The 22616-nt window shown below is 38.0% G+C and overlaps 1 long non-coding RNA gene across 1 annotated transcript; it reads left to right on the forward strand.

Annotated features, from left to right (window-relative positions):
• Positions 1-7271: 7271 nt before the first annotated feature.
• On the forward strand, positions 7272-8104 carry LOC110870942. Its single transcript, XR_002553362.2, has 3 exons — positions 7272-7308; positions 7426-7623; positions 8019-8104. It is a non-coding gene; the product is annotated as an uncharacterized LOC110870942 (long non-coding RNA).
• The last annotated feature ends 14512 nt before the right edge of the window (positions 8105-22616 follow it).

Consider the following 22616-nt stretch of genomic DNA (forward strand, 5'->3'; position numbering starts at 1 on the left):
TTCGACCAGAAAGAGTTGAATATGCGACAACGACGATGGGTGGAGTTATTGAACGATTATGAATGTGCCATCAAGTATCATCCGGGCAAGGCGAACGTTGTAGCTGACGCCCTCAGCAGAAAGGATAATGCACCTAGGCGTGTACGAGCATTGCAACTCACGATCCAGTCCAATCTCCCTTCCCAGATACGAGATGCTCAGTTAGAAGCGTTGAAACCAGAGAACGTTCGAGCTGAAGCTTTACGTGGCTCGAGGCAACGACTAGAACGAAAGGGAGACGGTGCTTACTACGTAACTGGACGCATTTGGGTCCCATTCTTTGGCAACTTACGAGAACTTGTAATGGAAGAGGCACATAAATCACGTTACTCTGTACATCCTGGATCAGATAAGATGTACCACGACTTGAAAACTACCTACTGGTGGCCCAGCATGAAGGCTCATATAGCAACCTACGTCAGCAAATGTTTGACTTGCGCTAAAGTCAAAGCCGAACATCAAAAGCCCTCAGGTCTACTGCAGCAACCAGAGATACCCACATGGAAGTGGGAACAGATCGCCATGGATTTCGTGACAGGACTACCAAGAACTCAGGCTGGGAATGACACCATTTGGGTGATTGTTGATCGCCTCACGAAGTCAGCACATTTCCTGGCAATTAAGGAAACAGACAAATTCTCTCAGCTGGCAGCAGTGTATCTTAAGGAGGTGGTTTCTAGGCATGGGGTGCCAACTTCTATCATTTCAGACCGAGATCCGCGTTTCACTTCAGAGTTATGGCAGTCAATGCATAAATCGTTCGGTTCCCAACTCGACATGAGTACCACTTATCACCCGCAGACGGATGGTCAAAGCGAGCGCACCATCCAAACACTCGAAGATATGCTTCGGGCATGCGTACTCGATTTTGGGAAAGGGTGGGAGAAACACTTGCCGTTGATAGAGTTCTCCTACAACAACAGCTACCATACAAGTATTAAGGCAGCTCCGTTCGAAGCACTGTACGGGCGGAAATGTCGTTCACCTCTCTGTTGGCATGAGGTGGGGGATAGTCAGATCACAGGCCCTGAGTTTGTTCTTGAGGCATCAGAAAGCATTGTGCAGATCCGAAACCGTATGGCCGCAGCTCGTGACCGCCAGAAAAGCTACGCTGACAACCGTAGTAAACCGTTGGAATTTGAAGTTAATGATCGCGTTATGTTAAAGGTTTCACCCTGGAAGGGTGTGGTGCGTTTTGGGAAGCGCGGCAAACTAAACCCTCGTTATGTAGGACCATTCAAAATTTTAGAACGGATTGGAAAAGTGGCTTACAGGTTGGAATTACCTGCTGAGTTGGGTAATGTCCATGATGTGTTTCACGTATCACAATTAAAGAAGTGTTTGGCTGATGAAACACTAATTGTGCCATTTCAAGAACTGAAGATAGATGACAAATTGTAGTTTGTCGAAGAACCAATTGAGATTATGGATCGGGAAGTTAAAGTTCGTAAACACAGCCGTATACCGATTGTGAGAGTTCGTTGGAACTCAAGACGTGGTCCAGAGTTCACGTGGGAACGCGAGGACCAGATGAAACTTAAGTATCCACATTTGTTCCCCAAAGACCAATCAAAACCTAACAAACCCAGTGTTGACGCAACTAGTGAATTTCGGGACGAAATTCCCATTCAAGTTGGGGAGGATGTGACACCCCAGGAAAACCAGCAAACGATATAACTTACCTAGCTTTAACTTATCTAGCTTTCTCAGTGAGTGCGTACCAAATTTCGGGACGAAATTTCTTTTTAGTTGGGGATACTGTGACAACTCGTAATTTGAACCTACTTTCTGTAACGTTACGTGCTTACGTGAATTATGTTAATTGAATGTTATGTTTTATATCATGTGAATGCGTGTATATTTGTAATCGAACCGAATCGCACAAACCCTCACTTCTTTACATTATCAACCGCACAAGCCTTTTGGGCCGTAGTGCTTGTAACCGAACTTTTAAGGCAGCCCAAGTATGGGTTCGGCCCAACCTTTCTTGAACGATTAACACCTAGAGTGTTGTTGGCAACCTTCTCATTTGTTACAAAACACACTTCACACACAAAACCCTACTCTTTATCCTCTCTCTCGAAAGCGACGGTAACCCGAAGAACCGGAGCCATCTCGTGGAACCTCCTAGATCGGATCACCTTTGTGTACTCTTAATCGGTTAGTGTGATTACCCATTGATGATGTTTTGATGTGTGTTTTATTATAGACTTGCATGATGATCTAGGGTTTCGGATTAACATGATTGATTATGTGGTTGAAGGACATTGTTATTGATAATCGGATCATAGGGTTCATGTTTACATAATTGATAATGTACATACAATTGGATTACACGGCCTAGAGTTAGAACCGAGCACCCTGTGATCGACTGTGATATGTTGTGTGTTGATAATTGTGATTGATGTTCATGTTATGTTTAAGTCTAGGGTTCATAAGAATTGAGGTCGGAATCCTTGTTTGATCGAAATCTATCATGTTTGGAAACCGATAACTTGTTAATTGATAAATGATAAGTATGGAAACCTTGTAATTGATTGGCAGGGTTAATGCTTGTAACCGAATAGGCATGAATTTCGGATATTTAGAACTGATCACACAAGAGTCCTTGATCGCACAAGGACCCAAAGCGCACAAGTTGTTGATCACACAAGATCAGGTCGCACAAGACCTGATCTGATCGCACAAGCTGGACGCACAAACCCAGTCGCACATTATGTTTATCTATGCCCGGTCGCACAACATCTTGTGGATCGCACAAGATGATGCCGGTCGCACAAGATGTTGGGCCACACACACATATGTTAATGTTAGTAAACTGTTGGACCTTAAAGCCCAAGACACAAGCACACAACCCAATCGGATCGTACAAGGTACATGGATCGCACAAGATTGACTATTACTTATATGTTGGGCCGGTTGCCTTTGGGTTTAATCAAATCGCACAAGTTTTATTTTCTTGATAGCTTTTGGGCCGCACATGTATGCTAAATGTTTATATATTGGGCCGGGCTTATTGGACCGCACAACATGCTGTGGATCGCACAAGGGTGTGCCGATCGCACAACATGTTGGGCCGGATATTATTGGGCTGATTTATTTATTCGCACAAGTTGAATGGATTGTTTGACTGTTATGTGTTTGTACTCGTAACGTGATAACTTGTGTGAAACATACGTGCATTACTTGAGTCAAAACCTGACCTGTACGGTAACCCTGTTAGGACGTGATTGACTATTCTTAATTCAAGTAACTTTGGTATAATCTGCCGAGCAAACCAAGGTGAGTTCATTGCATTTTCTCAAGCATGCGTCCCGGTGGTTTGGGACAACTGGTAAACATTTGGAAGGGAAACTTGGGGTAAACAACTGGAACATAGAAACAATCATCTACCGGATTGCCTGTAAGGCAATGGGGTAATTAGTTGATAGCGCTATTAGGTTTGGCACCCTCACACCGGGCCGTAAGGATGGGCGTGAACTAATTACTGGGACAACTTGTGAATACATCGCGGATATAAGACCTCCTACAGCTTGTCAAGGTTGTTTGATACCTTGACTTTGACCAATGCCTGGTTATGGGCATTGGGGTTAGGCATTCCCATCATTGACGCTGCATACGGTACAGTAATCAAGTAACAATGTCATCTGAACCAAACAACGAGTTGATTTAACTAATATCTGGTAACTTCACACGTAAGCAACACCTTGAACTCACCAGCGTAGTCTGACACACTTGTTTGCATGCTTGTAGGTCATTAACGTTTGGAACATGGACTTGCTATCTGGGAGTGCTGAGTGGTCATGGATCGAGGCTCTTGGATTAACTTACATTTGATACATTGGTTTTAAGTATTATTATGAAACATTCGCTAAACGATATCTTTATGATTCCGCTACACAACATTTTGGTAATTGATATCATGTTGACATGTTATTTCAGTAATTAATGACAAGTTTTATTTAAGTATTTACCTTTGGATCAATGTGATTGGTGGCTCGAACTCTGATGCGTAACACGCCTCGCGGGGTTTCCGCAGGTGGAATTTTGGGGGGTGTTACACATATCTTATTAAAAGCAAATGTGTAAATAATATAAAAAGGACTTTGTCTATGTGACCCGTTAGAGATAAAACACAACCAGATCAATCCATCATTAGCAAACGGGCCTAAGTTGCCACTTCTTCTCTAACATGAAAGAAAATGGAGAAAACGGTTTGTGGATTATGTTAGATTGTGGCATAGCGAACTTTTAAAAATAATTATCAACGCTTAATTTATAATATTTTAGCATAATATAATACCTGATGTGAAGAACAGAATCCCTGAATTTTGCCCCACATTTTGGATCAAAAACAATACCTTGATGTCTGATTCAAACCAATAATCTACACGTCTTAATCTATCATGTACCTACACAAATAATAAATAACGACCAATTTAAAATTTTGATTCGAAAACAATTTTTATACAAAAGTGATAAACAAAGCATTTAAATATACGCTTCAAAACTGTTACATGCTAGAGTTAATAATAGACAAAGATGAACTAGCAAACTTGTAACACAACACCACCACGAGTTGAACCCCATCAGCACACAACAGAATCAAAATAAATCATATTGAAACTCAGAATAGTCTTTGTCAGATGGTATCTTAAAAAAAGATAATCATCCTCATGCTCTATATACGGTCATCCAACATCTTTACCTAACATGGCAAGTAACTCGAACTATTTTGTGAAAAAAATTGTAGTACCAAACCTTAAATTGCTAAGAATGCTCTCAGATAAATGGATAGATAGATAACTGGAAACACATGGGAGGTGGAGAAACTTCAACGCAAAAACCCTAGATCTGTTAACAAACAAACGATGAACATAAATATTTCAAAACACGAAAATCGCTTGTTACCTGGATGATAAACACTGGAATCGGAGACTTGATCAAAGATTTGATTTCATTGTGAAAGATGACGGGAGCTTGGAAAGGATCTTTGGAGACGCAACAGAAGGGAATCGAAATGAGTGTTTTTATATGGCTTTTTAGGATTAAGAATTAGCACAAGAAGATTTAGGTACCTTGAATAATTTGGATTGCAGATGCTTGAACCGGCGTGAAAGAAGATGAAGGGATACCTAGGTTTTAGAAAATAATTGTTCATCCGTGTAGAAATTGTTTGACAAATTGGATTGCGAATGGTTGTTTCATTTCAAGATAATCAAAGAAGAATAGGTGATTTAGGAGTAAAGGAAACAAGATTGGGGTATCTTTCCAAAAACAATTGGAGTATAAATGGTAACTCCTATCTTGACCAGCAATTCATTTGACAAACTAATAAGGTTTGGGCGGGAAAATCAAGCTGAGGTTGCACCATAACAGGACACGTGTCCCAAACCTTATTCATATATTATATACTAGTCTAAGTCCCCATGTAATACACGGGTGGCTAAAAAACAAAAAAAATATACTTTAATACGTAAATACTTTATTACATCATGATGATATTGAGCTATAAGAGAGTAACTGAGTGCTTCTCTTTGACATCCTGAAGTTATGTATATTGATCGTAAACATAATTTTACCTTGGATATAAAATAAATAATGATCCAACCTCGAATTAGTGCTGAAGGCCTTCCACATTACATAAGCAATGATTCCCCTAATAGTATAAACAAAAAGGCCCCAACATTGTATCTAGTTGCAACATCCGATGATCGGAGTTGTGTTTGCGTGTCAACCCAACCCGACTCATCCTATACCATAAAAAAATCAAGGAAGTCTATTTACAAAGAAAACCTCAAATTAGGCATGCAACTAAAGTAATTAATTCAATCTTTTGTTTTTCTAAACAGGGACGACACCCCGTCAAAACTTTATTAATAAAATTAAAAAATAATAGTTACACCTAAAGAGCATTGGGTCTTCCGAGACATACCCCAAGAACACCAACCTCAAAAACGCCTAAGGCCTTACAGAACGGGTTTTAACAAACCCCTACCCCAACCACTCTAACCAATAACAATTACTACTTCTAACTCTACTCGCGACCACACACAACCCAAGTATTACAAACATAAAACCTATTCAAAATCCAAACAAAAAACAAACGAAAACAACCAATATCAAGACAAAATACAGTTCAAACAAAAAAACATCAATCTTCAAAACTATATTGGCTTTCATACGCATCAGCAACAAACTTCAAGCTTCTAGCCATCATCCAAGTCAAACCCAAGTCCAATAACCTGCACTTACCACCAAACCCAGCAATACCTACCAGCAAATAAACATTCGATGTGATTTAATCCCAAGTCCCCATATTTCATGCCAAAAACTAAACAATTGGTCAAAACTTCAAGTGATTTCATTTACAAAATAAATCATGAATCAAAGTAGAAAGCTATAGGAAAACCGAAAATGCATAAACATATAATATCTATCGGCATTGAAGCCAATGTAGATTATCATTTTTGTTCTAGACCTTTCCAAAGTTGGGCTTCACGTCTAAGGGTCGCCGGATAGATACCTTCTGTACCAAATATTAAAGCACCAAACAAAACTTTAGAATGATAACAATATGCTTTCTACATAGTCACTACATTATGCTTATCCTCAACTGGAAAACTAATTTTAACGGGTCAAATTATTTGAAAAAAGAAGATCATCCAACCAGCTTGCATGATGCCTTTAATGCAAATATATATTATAACGGGTCAACTGGATTGAATAGGTCACGAACCTGACTCAACCCATCTTGATCTTTTACCCAGCCCAACAAAAATGATATGAAATGATATAAGAAATCAACTTACCTCCATGAAAAGGGATGAATATGAGAGCCTGTTAACTCCCCTAAACAACCACCAATATGTGTAGCTCCATAAAATTACCTACACAACGTTTAATGCTAACTGATGTTAGCATCTTTAATTGACAAAAAGCAAGAAAAATAAAACATAGCAAATAATCACTGTAAAAGATTACAAAGGGTCCAAGAATTCATGCTAACTGATGTTAGCACCTTTAATTGACCAAAAGCAAGAAAATTAAAACATAGCAAATCTATCTATTATACTAAATGAATTCTCTTAGGCCACATGGGTTATTCTTAGCCAATCATTTTGTTGATGTGGACACTCTCTTTTGGCTGATAATTCACAAAGAGCGCCAATCCTTTTCCTTCACGCGTACTATACAATCATTCCATTCTAAATATTAAACCCTAATTTCATTAATTTCATTCCTTCATCTACGCTCCTTTTCAATCTGGTTCTCTATCTAAATCTCACAATTTTTCAAATCCATCTCTAATAGAACCCTAATTAGCGGTTCCTTTCCATTGATCGTTCCTAGAACCCAAATTTGGTTGTGTGTATAAATTTGCAGGATTCATGGGAGCAATGATTTCTCTCTGGTTCTCTCTCTAAACGTCTCTTGCTGCTGGATCCCTTATTATGTTGATTTCTTGGGCTACAAAAGTTGCTGAAGCACCTAATACTGATATGGAGTTCTGGAAATCGATTGTACCTGGCCCATACCCACTTCAAAAATCCCTATATCTCAAGCATTTGAACTCTCATCCAGGTATGTTAATCATTGATCTAGGTGTAGAATTGTCGAATCGTTTCTGATTTTCTCGTTTAATCCAACCACGTAAAAGTGATTCGATTTTCAAATGGGTTGCGTGTCTAATTTACTAGGGTTTTTTTTTTTACCTGAGTTACACACAAACGGAAAACGAGAGCTGAGTCCTACAACAACTATGGAGTCTTCAGAGTGGATGTTAATGAACAACATCATGTTTATGTATCGTGCCCTAATTTTGATTTTGTTATGATAGTTTTGTGTTTTAATTTGATGAAAGTGATATGTTTTGTGAGTGTCTATTCATATACATATAAATTATAATTGAAATCTGAAACAGCCATTTGTGAGTGTCTATTCTAATTTTTGTGAATTTATTCTTATTTGATTTTCAGAGAGTAATTTGAAAGCTTCGGAAGTGGTTAGCAACAATTCAATCCAGTCATGGGTTAGTACTTTTATAACTTTAATTTGATTCTATACATGTTATTTTCAGTTTGTTGTTTGTATTTTGATGGATGTATTTTGATTTTTAATCGACAATGGAACATGAGGCTTTTCACTGGTAGATGAAAACAGTTTAAATGTTGAATGGGTCTAACTGAGTTGAACAAAAAAGATGAATGAGACTAACTAGGATGAAAAAGAAAGAATGGGGATATTTTTATTCAGATTTTTGTTTTTTTACATTGTGCTTAGAGAACAAAATGAGCTTTGATTGCAAAAATTTGGATTCGAAATTGGTAGTTAGTGAGATATGACTGTTATACAAACTAATCAGATTTGCCAACGATTTACGAGTTCCGAGATCGAGAGGTAAGAAGATATGAAACTCATTGGTGGAAAAGATTGTTTGGGTGTTGATGTAGTCGGCATTTGGGATCTCAAGGTGAGTTTACATTGTCTAACAATTATATTGTCTAACAATTATGATAATCTAAGAACGAGTGGCTGTAGGATTCTAAGAACGTTCTTCCACTACAAGGTGAGTTTATCTTACAATTATTTTCTTTTTTTAGTTCTCTGACGAATTCGATTTTAAGATTAGGGTTTATTTTTTGTTCAGATTATGTTATTTGAGTTGATAAGATGACAAAGAACTTGAACACTACGACGTTCATGGGTGGTGATTTCCAGATTTAGGATGACGGTTCACTTTTTGGCTTTTGCCAATTGTCTCTCGAAGGACGGTTCTGTAAGATAGTAAATGAAGATGAAAGGCATGTATACAATCTGTTCATCGGCTTCAATCATTTTAAAGTTTCTAAAGGTAAGTCGCTTTTTATGCTTTATACGTTGTTAGGTCATTCGCAAAATGTTTTCTTACCAAATTCTTTTTCAATCATGTTGCGTGTATCTAATTTGTTTTCTATGTGCCTCATGGTTTATCCAATTTCTTTAAATTTGTTGCTTGCTGACAATTTTATTGGATGAGTTCGATTTCTATTTTTGTTAACTTTTCTAGAAAGACCCATGTATGCTGAACCATATTGTAACATGGATGTGATTTACAAAACCCCAGGAGATCTTGAGTCAGTTATCACCTATTATGAAAGGTAATGACTGTTTTTTATCATCTTCCAATAGGGTAACCATTATTGTGTTATTATTATGTTATGCGAATTGACTCTGTATGATTTTCTTGTGTTTATTTCTCTGGGTATAGATTACATGGAAAAGGTGGAATTGATTCAACTGTTAGTATGGTTGTGAGTATTTTAAATAATGGTTGTGAGATTAGTTCTAAATGTATTAGTTCTATTTAGAAAGATAGTTGAAAAGAGTTGCTTGATACAAATGACACAAAGTAATTCTCACAATTCTAAACCTCACTTCAGTTTAGATGTATAATAAAAAAGATCTAATTATTAAAAACGGATTGATAAAAAATATAAAATTATAATTGAATTTACGAATCGTTGGCATTTCATGAATGTAACACTGATGCATTTGCATGATGCAATTAAAATAATATATATTGAAAATGAAAATTGAAAGATTATCGGCTTCCATATGTCCACCATTCTGTTTTTATAACTTTTAATTACATTCCAATTTAATAGGAAGTCAATTATTTAATTACATAATAAGAGAGAATGGTTGAACTTGTGTCATGCATTATACTATTTGAGATACTACTAAGACTGTCGGCAAAGACCCTAGGTCGATGTATGTTAGTTTCCAATCATGTATACTATCCTAATTTATGCATCCCATCTTCCAGGTTTCTGCGTGGCAGGCATGTTATTTAGTTAATGGTCAAGGATTCCTATTTAATTTTCACTTTTGAAAGGTAGTAAGACTTCATAAATTTTCCCACTATCATTCATGGGTCACGGGTTGCTCTGGGTTGTTCTTTGCTAGATGGGTCAAATAATTTATATAAATGTTGGGTTAGAATCAAAACGAGTCAAATGGTGTTTTGGATCAAACGGGTCAAATGGTTTTATTTTACAAAATACTTAAAAATGTTGTTGTGGTAAGTGTTTTCTATAACAACATTTTAAGTATTTCACTTATAAGAGCTTTTTATTCATTTTTTTCATATTAGACCTTTTTTGGGTCAATGTCGACAAGAGGTATGTGCATAGTCAAAACAGTGTAGACCAGATCAGTGGAGGGATATGCAATGCCATTATGGGTGGATGATATTTTTGTGATAAAGTGGTTAGTGAGATTTTAATTAAAAGTGCTAAGTGCAAACCATAATAATTAAATAAATGAAACCATTATGATGATAGAGGTTTCAAAACTTTATGAGTTCTTTTTTGATGGCTTACTTGCAATTTGTCATATTTGTTATTTGCAGTGGGGCAAGTTCTTCTTGGAGGAGTTCCAAGCTTATTTGATACTAGATTGAAATGTGGGATAGGCTCTCAACAATCTTAACTGTGATAAAAAAAAGGGTACTATGGTGATTAAGGAAAATCCAAAGGAAAGATGCAACTCTGTAAGTTAGTCAATTAGAGCAATTATGTCAACTTTGACTTTGTTTGGGTCAACTTTTACTTCTGGAGGAACAAGGAAAACCAATGGCAAAACAGTAGGCACATATTTTTTTTATTTCCGACTATGTGGCATCGGTTAACTAGCAAAGAATGTCTTCATGATGTTCTATCCCCAGGTATATAGGTATATGCCTTATCTATTGAGGATCTAATCAACTTTCATTTGGTCATCGAAGGTTCGGATACAAAGAAGGGAATGTCGCAATCGGTGATCCTAATTGGTTGTTAGGTTTTATGGATGTCTAGAAACTATGTAGTTTTCAGTTCAGAAAAAAAAAGTGGAGATCGGTAACAAGCCGGATGAAATCAGAACGCTTGGGTCTATTTGGGTCATAATCGTTCAAAAATCGCATCCTTGACTGGGCACAATGGAGCAGCTTTAATTTTTGTAGTTAGCTATTAGGATTTTGTAACGAAATGTTGGGTGGCTAGCTTTGGCTAGCAATGTATATTCTTATATTTGGTGGATAGCTTTGGCTTTGTTTTTTGTGGCAACTAGGACGAGTGTTAATAATATTGACCATTCAAAAAAGGGATTACATTGTAAAGGGTGTTATGGGCAATTTTTGAAATTTGCAAAGTGTTATAGTAAATTTAAACTTTTTAAGCCATTATCATTTTTTGATGGTAATTTTTTTGGCAATGCCTAGACTTTTATGTTCATACTAGACTAAAAGGCTAAAACAAGAAACTCCAGCTAACCGATATTTTGGGTTACTTTTACTTTCAAAGTAAATAATCAATCAAATCATACTATCAATATAAATAAAACAATAATGTTTATACAATAAAATTATAATTTTTTGTTGTATTTACGTATTCTCTTATTGATCGAATTATCAAAATATGTATGGTCAGTTAGCAAAATGCCACATTTTCGTGTAGATATGTAGTAAGTGCAAATTCTGGTAAGAAGCAATCATTAGAAGAGATGCTGCTGGCCAAATTGCACATTCTGCAGGAGCTTCATTGAGCTTGCCTTATACAAGGTGTGTTGTTTTGGCCAAATTTAACTTACTTAATAAGTTTTTCTTATAGAATTTTAATATATCTTCATATTAATTCCAATTTTCTAAAAATATTGTTTTGACCTTTATAGTCAAAGTAAGATAGGTAAAGGAGCAAGGATTAAATATATAACTTCATTCACCTCAGCGAGCTGTGAATACAAGATTGTCCATGTATTGAGTCATATTTACAAACATACCCTGTATATTTAGTCATATCCTAACCTTGGGCTATAGAATCTCACTTTGTCAAATATATATGTTTATCATAGGCCGTCAACTTTGGATGATTCCTTTCATCATGTACAATCTTACATGGTATATGGTTTGATTCGAACCTTGGGCTATAGAACCCGTAATCGCTTATTTCAACATCTGTCATCTTACTTGGTATATGGTTTGATTCGAAACTCAACAAACTTTAGATGCCTTACCTTATTTTTAGCTTTATTTTTTAAAGTTAGATTGAATACATTGCGTACCCGCGGGTAGAGAGATGGATTTTCTTACTTGAACGTTTATTTCTTTCAAAGGATTATTTTAACAAGTTTAAGTTATATATTTATGTGTTAAGCCACCCGCGAAACTCGCGGGGTCTTAGGCTAGTAACCACTATAAAAGATCCACCTTAGAGGATATCTTTCATTTTTTTTGTTAGTATTTTATTGCATTATGGCATAACTTTGTTATAACTAAATACAAAACTTGGAAATATTCTACAAAATGAATATTTTGATTTACCTCGAAATCTCCCAAAGTATAATCTACCTTCAGATTATGGAGGATGGTTGTTCCTTGATTATTTGCATTCTTTAGCATGTCATCCTAAGGCTAGATAAGGAAAAGATCAAAAGACAAATTAAAAAAAACTGAGTCGAAACTATACTATTAATGTTTTAATGCAACCAAAAATATAATTTGTCAATGCAATTGATTAACCATCGCTCTTCAAAGAGATCGGCTTGACGTATAATCAAATAAACGCGGCTAAAGAGTCGGAACAAAACCTAATATAGTTATGTCCCGTATGGTCAGCCGCCTTCACTGGCGGCTCCGCTGCCAAAAATCGCCCAACACAAGGATCATAACAACAAATTGAAAAATATAAATTTTATAAAGTAAACCCACCATATCACTTACCACTTGCCTATGAATTGACAATGTACCGTTAATATCTTTAATATCTGATGAATTTTGCTGGCAATAAAAAATAGAGATAAGTTTATCAAATCGTTCAAGTAAAAAAAATGAGTATTCTACGGCTACTCAGCTAGGTGTACTCTTATAGAGACTTTCAAGTGGTTTCCTATTCAGTTAAAGCTTTTACCTAAAACCGTTAAACTAATTAGACATACAACGTAACTTAAGTCAACACTTTTGTAGGTATACAGGTTAAAAATCTCACCTCTAAAATGTACATCACAAAGACGTGCCACTCCTAACTCCGAAAGAGTTATTGAGTGTAAGTCTTCAGCCTGAAACAAAGAACACATGATAAATGTAAAGCATATAACCTGGATGTAAAGGTCGGTCACTCACCACCAACTGAACGGTCAAAGACGTGCCACTCCTTTCAAATTCCAACTCGACATTTTGCCCCACGCTATCATCAAGTAAAGTCTCCAACTTCAGAAGCTAACTCGACATTCAACTCCAAAGCACAATGCTTTACAATGGCTTCAAGTATATCAAGTTACACCTTCATAAGTGAGATAAGAAAAATAACCACTCGACCCGCTTAACATACTCTGAATTTCGAGGGCATGTCTTCATAGTAATCTCTGCTGAACACTCGATGCACTTAGCAGTTAAGTTTAGAATAATATAAGGAGCCAACTACACTAAGATACGATGAACAAAAAAAACTTAAATATGATTATTTCAAGAAAAATAAATAAATAAACAAACAAATAAATTATTCAAATTTGTTGCAGCATTGATGAATCAAGACCCCAAAATAACCATATAATTAGAAGTAGAAATTACATATGCAGATGTTATATTTATTATTTAGATTTCTTGGGCATTTAGGTTTAATAAACCAAAACATAGTGTAGTCAGAAAGAAAAGGGTTTATTAACTTGTGATATTCAAGAAACTCTATCTAATGTGATCTAAATTATTAAGATTCATGAAATGTGTACGGTGATTTTCAATTCAAGTCACAAATTAAAATATGTACTTGTATTAGACTTGGTCCCACAATAAAAAACAAAACTACTAATATCTATAAAAAGAAGTTGGACAAATTGTTTATGAATGCTACTAACAACAGTAACTACACTTGTATTACTTATGTTTTATAATTAAGCATGAATAGGTGAATAACTTATCTTATTGAGTACATAACAAACTATAATATATCTCATAGTCTAAAGAATAAACCAATGAACACACAACATCATAAAATTAAATTTGCACATATACCTTTGCTACATAATCTTGTTACATTGCTCTGCATGCTACAACTTGGGCTACAACTTTCATAAATCCTTCAACTTTATACAAAAGATCATACATATACTCCATACGACCTGGACTCCAACTTTGAACCGTTTATCTTGTCTTCATTTCCTTACCTTCGTAAATGTTTCTTCTAGAACTGAATAATGAAAAAAATAGAAAAGTAAGAAGTATTAAAACCTATATAATAAGTTACATAAACATTAAGAAATGGGTTTAAGGTTTAAGACAAAAATATAAAAGGATGAAAAGCGATGAAAAGGATACGTGGTAATGTAACAAAAGGCGATGAAAAAATAAGTCGTACCTAAAGTTTTAGTTGTTAGGCTTGCAATTTGAGTTACTTTGATGTCTGCAAAAAAAATGAACATAAGTTCAAGCGACCTGAAGTTTAAAGTGAAAACAAAAGAGGATAACCTGGAGATGCTAGCACGCTCCAATCTACAGCCAATATAAATCTACCAAAACAGAAATTAATGGCATTACACAAATATAAACGACCTAATTTTTTTTCTTAAGCATCACTTTCACTTAAACTATGAAGTTACATATGTCAAGAAGCTTAGAAGCATCAGAATAGTCGTCGTCGAGTTTTTATTTCCCATAATGGCTAGCAAAACACTTCACCATCCCATCGTCTTGTGCACCATCAATCAACTCATACTTGTAGTTCGCTTTCAAGGTCTCACTCTGCTGTTTATGCACCTTCTCTCTGCTGCAAGTTGTTGCTGCACAACCGGAATAAACTTCAATTCACAATTATACCATACAATGTTTCACAAGTTCAACCAAAATAGAAAATTGTATTTACCTCAACCGGCGTTTTAGCCTCTTCCTTCAATCATGTCATCTCTAACATCGTCTCACTTGCAATCGGTCCAAGCGTTATGTACCATATAGCCCATATCGAAAGCATCTCTCTTGTTGCATCGAACACATGTCATGCTATGTCAAATGCACATAATATATCAAAAAAATTCAAATCCTCTACAAACACATATTAACTTCTAATACATAAAAACACAAAAATCAAAGATGTGCATTTTAGTTATCCTCCACCTCCAATTTTGGTGCCCATCCATCGTTGTCATCACCATCGCCAATAACTATTGCTTCCCGGGTCACTTGTACCTTATCAACCTATACAATTAGACATGATAAATGTTCAAAACAATACATTTTCTTGGCAAAATGATTTATCAATTATTTGTAAATGGTAAAATGACAGTGAAAAACAAATGAATTGACAATAGTAAAATGTGTTGTGGCATGGGAATGAGCAAATGGCACCAAGTACCGGTTTCGAATTTCCCGAACCGATTTGATTTTTAGTGTACCGACATTAAGCGTTATCGGTACCGCTTTTTACCTTAAAAACCGGTCTGCATCGGTACTGACCGTACCGGGTATTTTCGGTACCCTTACCCATTTTTTGGAATTTTTGGCACCGAGCTCATCCCTATTTGTGGCATATCTTTTATTAAAAGAAATAAATAATCTATCTAATGAGAAAATTTGAGCTCAGTTCCCAACAATTATGTTGTTCTTTAAAAAATCAATAGTGGATGTTTAACATTTGCTATTTGAATACGAATAAGTAAGCAAACGCTAATTGACAATTATAAGAAATATCATACACCTGCACTCGTGTAAAAAGAAAGACCAGCTTATTTCAAAAATACATATGAAAAAAAAATTATATGCTTTGAAGTTTCAAAACACAACCATTTCAAAATTCAAATCCAACATACTAAAGTGATACAATTAACTCAAATTATATGAAACATCAAAGTTTCAAGAATTAGGGGAAGGTTCATTTGAGAAGAAAAATTAATTGAGAAGAAAAAGAACAAAGGGTAATTTTGTAAAACATTAAATAGTTTTTCACTTATCTCATTTATTATCATTTTTGACTAATTAATTAGTCATAAAGACTATTATTCTCCACACTAACTTTTTTTGCCTACACACATCAAAAAGTTGTCCTATATATTTCGAAATTCATCCTACACGTTGAAATTTATCTTACACAACTCGTAATTTATCCTACACAACTTCTAATTTATCCTACACTTTAAATTATTTTATTTTATTTTATTTTTTTTTAAATATATATTTTCAAGATAAGTTACAAAAAATTTAATGTATTAGCTATTAAAGAGGAAGACTACAAATTAATGACCTATGTAGATTTACCAATGTACCCTTATAGTAACATTAAATACTTATATTAAATAAAGTAAAATAAAGCATTCTTATTGGTTGAAATTTGTTCTTTTTTCTTCTTACAAAAAAATTCTTCTCATTTGAACTCTCCACTCAAGAACTATGCTTAAATAAATTTCAAGACACACACATACAGATATGTCATATGAATAATAAGAAAAAAAAATGCTTCCTGAATTTGTTCATTGGTTTAACAAATACCCAACTCTGCATCATCACATGATTAGAATTCACAAAATTAATCATAAACAAAATCCTTTTAAATATTGTATTAGTTTAATTTAACCCCAATTCCACTGTTATGGCAAAACAAAAGAACTTACAATCCAAGAGACTGAAGCTGATAAGTTTCATTGCCATCAAGAAACGCCAAAGAAGACTCGACGGTGGCGGCGGCGAGGCGGCGACAATGAAAAAGGCGGTCACGGTGGGTCATGGCAGCATAATAATCGACTGAACCCATCTGAGGCAAATCTGAATCAAGAGCAACAACATAAAAATCATACAACGAAATTAGGGTTTTCTTATAACAACTTCAAAATCACAAACAGAGATGGAATCCAACTTACAGATGCTTCACTTTCAAAGGATGATGAAGATAAAACAAAGCAGGCGACTTGAATGATCCTTTGAATCCTCCGATTAAAAGCAGTAAATTGTATATAAGCCTTAAAATTGGAAACGCTTCCATAATTTAGCAACAGATCTTATGGCAATTGATGAATCGTTCAACTTTCCATATATAATTTATGAAGCGTTTCAAAGAAGAAGGAAGGAATTGTGAGCGCTAAGGAGAATTCAGAGAATTGATAGAAATGGCGCCTAAAAACCAATTATCTGGCTAAAGGCCATTGCCACATCATGGTCAAATAGTCAACCTTTATTTTGCTTTAGTATAATAGATAGATATAGATATAAAAGAGGTAAAGACTCATGTCTCAGCATCAAATTTTTTAGTGCCAGCTTTTATTAATACGAAACACACTAGCAAGCCGCTAGGGAAAATTACAAACAAAAATGAATTACACATCTAACAGAAATCATTATCGTTCAGTTATTGTTGCTCTATATTTTACAAAGAAATTGTGTTTAAACTTTGATTCGCATTCGCATAGTTCAATAAAATATAGTAAAATTGAAATCTGAATTACATTTCAACGTGTTTGGTTCATATAATTTGATGTAATCTAAATTTCAAAACTATAATATTTGGGTTAGAATAGAAATAGAATTGAATTAAATCCATCTAAATTTCTTCGAATTTTTTTTTTTTTTTACAAATTGTGAAGGAACTCAACAAAAACCATTGGAACCTCATACTCGCATGCCATTGTCATTAACGTTGTCGCCTGTGCAAAACCCTCCCACCACTTTAATTGCCACCCTCACCAGTTAGACGTCATAGTCAACCCCTAGTTGATCACCACCAGAACCACATTCATAATCCCTACCACCACTATCACCCCGTTGTCACCCGTTTTTGAACTACAATATTTGTGAAGGTGGTGTGATGCATGTGGCAGCAACAATGGTTACGGTGACAAATAACGACAATGGTGAGGTGGTGTCAGAACAAGGGCTGTTGTGCAAATCGTGAAATCGGTGGTTACAGCAATGATCACTCGTTGTTGGGATGGTGTAGTATATGGGGTTGGTTATGCATGTGGTCGTATTGATGGTTGTGGTGGACGGTGGTTGTATAGCTGAGGGCATTAGTGGTGAAGATAGTGATGTAGTGACAGTGGTAATACGGGGTTGGCAACAATGGTAAAGGTGGTGGTGGTGGCGGCGACTAGTAAATATTTTCTAAAACTAACTTTCTAAAATTATAGCTATAGTCCTCAACTTTTGCAAATTTGTTCTCGAATAATTACTAGGCCTAACATTAGTTAGTTTTCTCAGTTAAGTGAGTGTGAAATAACATAAATACCATTTCCTTAAAATATATAAAACATTAATAATTAACAAACCATTTATAAAGACAAATAGGACTCACATTCTCCTCCTACTAGGAATGGCAATGTACCCGGTTGTAATTCTTTGTACCATACCCGGCCCGTTATCCGCCGGGTATTTATCGGGTAATTACCCGTCGGGCGGGCATACCCGTGGTGATGAAACAATGGTTAACCGGGCAGGGTTAACACACTGGTCTCGTCAAGAAGGGTTAATCCCTTCCTCTCGAGGATCGCTGGCTGGATCACCGGTGGTTGATCTCCTGCACAAGGAAACAAGCCGTGACTCGTAACAAGGAGGATGGGGTGGGGGGTGCTCCTTGTTACCACTCTCCGGCGTGAGAATCAGTAGTTTGCTTGGGAAGCAAAGTAAGATAGTAGTAGTAGTGAGAGAGTCGTGAAGAGATACCTCAAACCTGGTTTGGGGTTGGTATTTATAGCCGAGGAGTGAAGGAGGAGGATGATGGATGGACTGACGACGTGTTGCACCTTTGCAGGTGTGTCAGGCTTGTCGGTTGTGGAGGTTACGCCACGTCAGTCCATTGCTTACGTAGCTCTGACAGGTAACTGCCATTGGTGCCACTTGCACTGTGGTGTCAGTCCCACTTGTTGAGTGCATAGGATGCGGTGCAAGCCGCATCGCTGCATGCGGTAACGTCTGAGGTTACCGTGTCTCCTGCTTGTGATCAAGAAATACGCGAGATGCGGTGCTAACCGCATCGTCGTCCGCGGAGACTGTTTGCCTGCATCCCTTATCGTGACGAAAATGCCCATATGATGCGGTGCCAGCCGCATCGTTACGTTCATCTTCTTCTACGCCTAAGGTAAGGCTTCCTTGTATTGATAGAAGTGTTCACTGGACGCGGTGCGAGGCCGCATCGCTGTGAATACTTCCGTTTTCATACACCAGATGTGATGCTATGTCGCATCACTCTACCGTTCTCATGTTCCATGTAAGTCCTCCTTCGTTACTAGATAGATTGGATTCAACCCTTGTGTCGACGCGTTCTCGCATGGGCACAAGTAGGTTGTTAGCTGGTGGGGGTTTTGATAAGGGTAATGGTCACTCGCGGTCAATGCTGACGCGAGATCTGGGACCATACCCCTTCAAGTCCCCCCAGTCTAGTGTTGCTGCCACATACAAGTTGTATGTGGGAGGAGTACTCGACTATGGTGTTTAGAAGGTAGTTTGGAGTCTGGAGAAGATCCTAGACCATGTGGATGGTCTTTTCTGTATGTAAATCAAGCTGGAGGTCTGGAAGGGTCATCTGACGCCTCTTCCGTACCGGTGAAGGAGTTTCGTCTGATGCGAAATTCTCAGCCGTTTTATGTCACCAGGTGGGTTGCCACCTGTTGTTGTGTCGAAGGTATCTTGGAGACCTTGTTAGTAATGCTGCACAAACTTCGAACCAACCTCTGAGATGGTGGTTTGAAGGTGTGCACAAGCTTTCGACCTCTGAGAGGTGGTCCTGTCTTCAAACCAATTGTTGAAGTGGTGCATGAAGAAGAAAAGAAACTTTGGATCAATTTCTGAGATCGGGATCAAAAGTAGTTGATGCTTGTAAGTGCTTTGCTCAAGCTATATGTTCAGCATCTAGTCATGAGATGACGATCCCTTTTTTGTTGGGTTGTCGTGTTCATCGTCATAGCTCTCTAGTAACCGCACGTCCTTTGCGGTTACCTCGTTGCGTCATTGTTGGCCATGTTTGGTCGAACAATGTAGATTTGTACTATGGGTAAATAAACATGGTCATAGGCAAGGGTATGCCCACCATTGTTTATTCTATGCGGCCCATAGGCGGGCAAACAAAGTCATAAGCAGACTTGTTACCGCTATTCGGACGCTTGCTGTTCGACAAGGGCTTGTTTAGAGCGCTTATATGCGTTCTTTCTGGAGCCACTTACCTTCGTGCTCCAATACCGAGTTTGTCTTGAAGTAGCTTCGCTCGGTGATGTGGAGTTAGCTTGGCTCTTCCGTAGCAACCAGTCTGCGGAAGCTATGGTTATGTCCGCAGCTACTCATGAGTGTCTGCGGTTTTGCATTCCCATATTCGCTCGAAGCGGGTGTGTTGCTCGGATGTAGCTCTTGAAGGTTCAGGAGTCAGGGTTGCTGATGTGCGGTCGCGTACATTCCCTTCCTTCTTCGTGCTGAAGAAGTTGTTTATGCACCCTCTGTGGTTGTGAGCCGGGCAGGAGGGATTTGAAGCTTGAAGAGAATGAAGGTAATGCGGTTTACCTGTTCCTGAGATGCGGTTCAGTCCACAGAACAACGCTGGTTCTGAGCATCGGACACACCTGAACGGGCTCGTGTGTGTCATGTCCGCATATCCCACGTGTGCTCGTGGATAGTGCGGATAGGTATTATACCCCCTTATAGTATAGAGATATATATATTTTTACCTATTTTTAGGGGTATGTAAAAAAACGACATGCGGTATGGGTTATGGTGCGGTATACCAGAGAAACCGCATGCCGCTTATAATTGGATAATGTAGTCGCTTTTTGTTGCATACGTGGCTGATCTCACGTGTGAGTTGGTGGAAGTTGGTGAGATCTTTCTGGCATGTGCTGAAATGAAAGGACATTTGCACTGCCCGAGGCATTAAATGCACTGTAGCAAGGAGTGTAAACGTCTCCTATGTCAGGCGCGTGGGCGGCCACGCGCGCGTGATAACCGTCAGCGAAAACGGCGCTTGACACGTGGTGTCGTGCAATTCGTTCTTTTTGAACATGATGATTCGTTTTCTCCCTCCGCATTAATTGTGATGGGTATATAAGGGGAAACCGTTCGTGGTTTCCCCTCACTTGTTCGAAATTTCAAAAATTTGCCGGTGAGAGAAAAGAAGTTACTTGTCTTCTCCGATCATTTGTTTGAAGTTTCCGGTGAGGTTTTTAGTGTTTCTACTCACTTTCTTTCATTTCTTCGACATTTTCTGATGGCTGAACCATCAAGTCCACACAATGTGGAGGGTGAAAACCCTAAATAGCCGGTAGTGGCGGAGGAAGAAGAGGGGGGAGCCGCCGGTGGTGGTTTACCGGTGTTAAAGTGGATCAAGAAGAGCTTTGATCGTCTGATTCTTGATGTCCAAATGCCCCCTGAATATGGGGCCTGTTACCCATCGGAGGGTGACACTGGTGCCGATGCTCCGGCCGGTTACGTGACCATGTGGGCAGACTTTTTTGGTGACTGTAATCTCCGGTTACCTTTGACTGTTTTTGTTGTCGAGGTTTTGGAGTGGTACAAGGTCCACATTTCTCAACTGAGTCCGTTTGGTATGATCCGGATTCGAAATTTTGAATTCACCTTTCGTGCTCTTGGCATAGAGCCTACCGTTGGAGATTTCCGACGGTTTTATCAAATGACGGTGTCCTTGGGGTTCTTTTCTTTCCGTCAACGAGAGGGTAGTCCCAAGCTGATGACTCCTCCCAAGGGGATGACGATGTGGAAAAAGAAGTTCTTTTACATCAAGGCTGCTACCATTGTTGCAAAGATGACGTTTCGGAATGTGACCGAGACGATCATAGCAGAGACCATTGCGGTCCCAAGTTTGAAAACGGTGGAGTGGTTTCCGCAGTTGCAGACCATTGAGTCGGTGAAGCTGAGCAACACACAATTGTGGGTGTTGCGCATGATGCTTACAAGGAGGAACAAGAAGTCAAAGCCCGTGGTGCGGGAGAAAAGTGGTGGTACGTACTTTTCATTTGTTTAACTTTCTAATCCCCGTATACGTTACTGAGTTGTGCGTTTGCTATCAGAGGATGCTCCCGTATGGAGGATGTTTGCCCCGGATTTCCAGGGTCAGGTGGAAATAGTTGTTTGTGCGGATGGCGAGGAGGAGTTTAATGTTATCATTCGAGATAACTTTCGGGTGCCTAATGAGGCCGCATTGGCAGTTGAGTTGCCGCGGGGCAAAGGTATATCTAGGAATTCTTTTTACTTGTGATAACAATAATGGTTGCACTGACTCACCTCTTGGATGGTTTTCATGCAGGTGATCTTGGGGCCTTAGGGGACCCTGATGCGAAGGGTGTGCCTAAGAAGCAAACGGTGAAAGGCGTGCGCTTTCGCCAAAAGAAAATACCGGAGGTCACTGTTGTGCCTCATCTGGTACCGCGGGTGGCAGGTATCTCTCACTCTTTTTTCCGTAGATTCTTGGATTATGTGATAGTATCTGATACCCTTGAGGGTTTGGGTATAGCTGCGGGCTCGCAGTCTGGTGCTGGGAAGAGGCAGGTAGAAGAGACGGCCGCTGGTGTCAGTGGACCGAAACGTCGGAGGTTGCTGTCTAAGAGGACTGGTCCGACATTAAAGAAACCTGCGGTTATTGTTGGTA

Source organism: Helianthus annuus, chromosome 8 (genome assembly GCF_002127325.2).
Source record: "Helianthus annuus cultivar XRQ/B chromosome 8, HanXRQr2.0-SUNRISE, whole genome shotgun sequence".
NCBI lineage: Eukaryota > Viridiplantae > Streptophyta > Magnoliopsida > Asterales > Asteraceae > Helianthus > Helianthus annuus.